Here is a 5,537-nt window from a genome sequence, read left to right as displayed (position 1 = left end):
TCTGGTGCGCATCGCAAGTCTCTCCTGAGGACCCTGGAAGTGCTCCCCGAAAACGTACAACTGTCGGGGGGGGTCAAAGGTGAGGCCTGGAAGTGCTTTAAGTGGAGGTGATGTTGGCAGGGCAGGGAAAATAACTCCTTCCCCAACTCAAGTAGCTCTCTCATTGTAGATCCCCTATGTAGATCCTCAAAACAAGTAGCCCTCTCATTGTAGATCCCCTATGGTTACTAGGGATTTATGGCTCTTTAGATGATCAAGTACCTCTCATTCTTTCACCCAGTCGTTGGCAGAATCTTGGGGTTTTTTTTCCAATTCCCCAAATTTGCACAAATTCACACTGGCAAAAAATGCGCAAAACCCCACCTTTTCATGTTTTAGCCCACGGGAGGAATGCACATTTTCAGCAGAGCCTGTCTCTTGTTTGACTGATGCGGGGGGGGATAAAAATGCAATAAATAGGGCACCAAACACTCAAAAAATGGGCTTCAGTTGGAAAAATATGAATAAAGGCAGAGCACTGTATACACTGAATACAGTTAAACACTTAACAAAAACATGAGGTGTCTGTGTACGCTCCTATACATGTAAATTATTATACCAAATACAGATTAAAGTTGTAAAAGTATTTAAAGCAAAAATATATTTAAAGCAAAATACCCAGTTATATTAACACTCAAAGTGATCAGTCATAAACTTGACAAATTGCATATACACATAACAGAATTCCTATACATTAAATGGGGAAAAAAACCTCCTTGTTGCGTTCATGTGTTTTTGATATACAAAAGAAATAATGTTTTTGTTATGACAGGAGTCCGGTAAACCAACCTTGTTTCATCTCATACGATTTCATCAGATAAATAATCTTATAACCTGTAAAGCAAACAAACAAATGCTACATATATTTTAGGGTTGTGCACGGACCCCCCGCTCACCCCGCGGGCCGATCCAAAAATTTCGGATCGGCCCGCTCCGCTCTGCGCCACTCCGCCCATACTCTGCTCCACTTCGCCGCGGAGCTCCGGCTCCGGCTCCGAATCGGAGCCCCGCAGTGGAGGGGAGTGGCGCCAGGTAAGGCCGGGAGAGGAGGGCGGGGGGGAGTTACCGGGCCCTGCCGCTGTCGCCGCCTGTGACCAAGGGGGAGGGGGGCCTTACCTGCCTCCGTCCACGGTCCGTCGGCTTCTTCAATTGAGGCCATGGTTCAACCAGGAAGTCTGGGCCGCAAGTGCGGCCTAGACTTCCTGGTTGAACCGCGGGCTCAATTGAAGAAGCCGACAGACCGCGGACGGAGGCAGGTAAGGGAGAGGAGGGGTGGGGTTACCGGGCCCTGCCACTGTCGCCGCATGGGCGACAGCGGCAGGGCCCGGTAAACCCCACTTACCTTTCCGGCGGAGCTCTGGATCGAGGCGAAGGATCCGCCTTCACCTCAATCCTCTTCGCCACGTTCCGCCAGCCCCCCAATCCTCTTCACCTCCGCCTTAAGGGGAGGCGAAGCACCCCGCTCCGCTTCTAATTCGCCGGTCCGATTAGAAGCGGAGCACATCCCTTATATATTTGTTATGTTTATGATTCCATTTAATGTATAGGAATTCTATTAAGTGTATATGCAATTTGTCAAGTATATGATACATCACTTTGAGTGTTAATATAACTGGGTATTTGCTTTAAATATATGTTTGCTTTAAATACTTTTGCAACTTTAATCTGTATTTGGTATAATACCGTATTTCTTCGATTCTAAGACACACTTTTTTCCCCATATAAACATTTCTAAAAACGGGGCGCATCTTAGAATCGTGGGTGCGATTATTATTCTTAGAATCAAAGCTTTTTTTCTGTTGGTGGTACTGAAATTTGTGTGCGTCTTACAATCGATGGCATCTTACAATCGAAGAAATATAATTTAGAGGTATAGGAGCGTACACAGACAACTCATGTTTTTTTGTTTGTTAAGTGTTTAACTGTATTCAGTTGGGTGCTCTTTGGGTCCTGTCTTTATCATAAATAGGGCACCTCCATATTCAGAAGCAGTCTACCACTGAAAAGCTGGAGGGGACAAGTGTACCGTGGAGGAAAAGAGTCACCCTGATGGCTGTGGACTTCCCAACAGCTGAACAGCTGGTAGAAAGCAAACTCCCATTTTTGCTCTTCGGGGTTTCGGACAGAGAAGCGTCTTGCCTATAATCTGCTCCTGGATCCTTTAAAAAAAAAAAATCAGTGCGAGGGATTTAATTTATGCAGGCGAAAGAAACGCCCTACGGCTGAACGGCCATCCGGGGAAACACTTCCGAACCTGTAATCTCGTCTCGCTTTTCCCCAGAGGGACCGAGACGGAGACTAACTGCCTCATTATAATTAAGACTGAATAGGTCTGGCTTGCTCACCCTCCTGCGACAAACGGCTTTCATAATTGCTCTGTCTGGGTTGCTGCTAACCACAGCAGCGTCCGGGGCACTGAACGAGCACGCCGGGGCACGTCTCCGGGGAGGCTGCTGTTGTGTCCTCCACTGTTAATGCCAAGGAGGTTATTAGGCAACAGATTCCTCTTGTTTAACCCCACTGGCTCCCTCAAATAAGCTAAACACACCCACCGGGAGGGGGCAGAGCTTTGCGACTTAGAAGGATGGGGCAGTGGTGGTGGGGAGAGATAATCCTTAAGCCAGTTATGGCTGAGGGGTGTTGAGAATCCGGCAAGCTGGAAAAAGCTGCCTTATGCATTGAGCAGGGATTGGACTCGATGGCCTTATAGGCCCCTTCCAACTCTACTATTCTCTGATTCCATGATACATCTAGGAAATAGAAACCAAAGGCACAGTTACAAGATGGGGGATGCTTGGCTCAGCAATACTACAAGCGAGGATCTTGGAATTGTTGTAGATCACAAGCTGAATATGAGCCAACAGTGCGATATAGCTGCAAGAAAGGCAAATGCTGTTTTGGGCTGCATTAATAGAAGGATAGCTTCCAAATTGCGAGAGGTCCTGGTTCCTCTCTATTCGGCCCTAGTTAGGCCCCATCTTGAGTCCTGCATCCAGTTCTGGGCTCCACAATTCAAGAAGGACGCAGACAAGCAGGAGCGTGTTCAGAAGAGGGCAACCAGGATGATCAGGGGTCTGGAAACAAAGCCCTCTGAAGAGAGACTGAAAGAACTGGGCATGTTTAGCCTGGAGAAGAGGAGATTGAGGGGAGACATGAGAGCACTCTTCAAATACTTGAAAGGTTGTCACACAGAGGAGGGCCAGGATCTCTTCTCGATCCTCCCAGAGTGCAGGACACGGAATAACGGGCTGAAGTTACAGGAAGCCAGATTCCAGCTGGACATCAGGAAAAACTTCCTAACTGCTAGAGCAGTACGACAATGGAACCAGTGACCTAGGGAGGTGGTGGGCTCTCCCACACTAGAGGCCTTCAAGAGGCAGCTGGACAACCATCTGTCAGGGATGCTTGAAGGTGGATTCCTTCATTGAGCAGGGGGTTGGACTTGATGGCCTTGTAGGCCCCTTCCAGCTCTATGACTCTATGATATTACAAACCCAACCAACAACCTGGAATTCCCTTCCACATCGTGCCTTGCACCTAAAAAAGTCGGAGAAATCCACAACTGATTCCAATGAGTTTAGATTTCTATAGAGCCAACTGGTGGATCCTGAAGCAGTCCGGCTTTTTACATAGATCCCACAGACCACTGGGCCGGTTTTTCACTTTTGGCGGAAGGAGGTTTTCTGCTCATTTGCACCAGCGTACCGCTAGGATGAAACTCTGGTCTAAAAAATCCAAATGAGGTGAAAGACGGCTGACAATCCAGGTGGGCCGGAGTTAACAAAATCCGTGCATCCTTGCTTGAATCTTCCGGGCAGGACTTTTAAGAAAGCCTCAATGCCATCTTTGTTTATTTATCTGTTTCCGCTGCCTTTATTGGTTTGCAAGTTCCGCTGTGAGGATACACAAGCTCTGAAAGAGCAGGCTATCGATGTCTTGACTAAGAAAATAAGTGCAACTGGGGTGCCACAGCAGAAAAGGCCCTGTTCCTGGTAGTCATCTGCCTCACTTCCTTAGGTAGGGTCTCCCGGAGAAGGGCAGCTAAAGATGATCCTAGAGTCCAGGCAGGTACGTACAGGAGGAGACACAAGAATATAAGAAGACCCTCGCTGCATCAGACCGAGGATCCATCTAGTCCAGCACTCTGTCAACCAGCTGTCAGCCAGGGACCAACAAAGCCGGACACAGTGCAACAGCACCTTTCCACCCATGTTCCCCAGCAACTGGTGCATACTGGAAGTAGCACATAGCCATCAGGGCTAGTAGCCATGGATAGCCTCCTCCTCTTCCAGGAATTGATCCAACCCCCTTTTAAAGCCCTCCAAATGGGTGCTACATCTTGTGGTAGTGAGTTCCATAGTTGAACTCTCCTGCCTTTGATCTGTCCTGCATCTCCCACCCATCAGCTTCGTGGGACGACCCAACGGGGTTCTAGTATTATGGGAGAGGGAGAAAAAATGTCTCCCTACATCCACGTTCTCCACACCAGGCTTCATTTTTTCCAGTTCTATCATGTCTCCCCTTAGCCTCCTTTTCCCTTAAACTAAACCATCCTAGCTGTTGTCACTTTCCCTCCAAGGGAGACGCTCCAGCCCCCTGGATCATTTGAGTTGCCCTTTTTCTAGCTCTACAATGTCTTTTTAGACACGTGACCAGAACGTTGCCTCATTTGCCCTGCTCCTGTTCCCCTTTCAGAACACAGTGCACTTCTGCCAGGGCAAAGAGATATTCAAGCCACTGTACCTTTTGCTAGCCCGGGGCAAGCGCATGTACAAGGCATAGAAGCCCCACGAGTCAAACTGGCTGCAACTGCAGCCTGCGTGTCTCCCTGTTTGAATAGGCGTCACGGACCTTGCCTTTTTTTTATTTTTCGGGCAACGTTCGGAAATGCCTTCCCGCCAACAGTGCGATATGGCTGCAAGAAAGGCAAATGCTATTTTGGCTGCATTAATAGAAGTATAGCTTCCAAATCGCGTGAGGTCCTGGTTCCTCTCTATTCGGCCCTGGTTAGGCCTCATCTCGAGTATTGCATCCAGTTCTGGGCTCCACAATTCAAGAAGGACGCAGACAAGCTGGAGCGTGTTCAGAGGAAGGCAGCCAGGATGATCAGGGGTTTGGAAACAAAGCCCTATGAAGAGAGACTGAAAGAACTGGGCATGTTTAGCCTGGAGAACAGTCTTCAAATACTTAAAAGGTTGTCACACGGAGGAGGACCAGGATCTCTTCTCGATCCACCCATTGTGCAGGACATGGAATAACGGGCTCAAGTTAAAGGAAGCCAGATTCCGGCTGGACATCAGGAAAAACTTCCTGACTGTTAGAGCAGTACAACAATGGAATCAGTTACCTAGGGAGGTGGTGGGCTCTCCCACACTAGAGGCCTTCAAGAGGCAGCTGGACAACCATCTGTCAGGGATGCTTTAGGGTGGATTCCTGCATTGAGCAGGGGGTTGGACTCTATGGCCTTGTAGGCCCCTTCCAACTTTGCTATTCTGTGA

The sequence above is a fragment of the Elgaria multicarinata genome, chromosome 23, assembly GCF_023053635.1.
Source record: "Elgaria multicarinata webbii isolate HBS135686 ecotype San Diego chromosome 23, rElgMul1.1.pri, whole genome shotgun sequence".
In the NCBI taxonomy this organism is placed as follows: domain Eukaryota; kingdom Metazoa; phylum Chordata; class Lepidosauria; order Squamata; family Anguidae; genus Elgaria; species Elgaria multicarinata.
The sequence above is the reverse complement of the archived record's forward strand: the minus strand, read 5'-3'. Positions refer to the sequence as shown.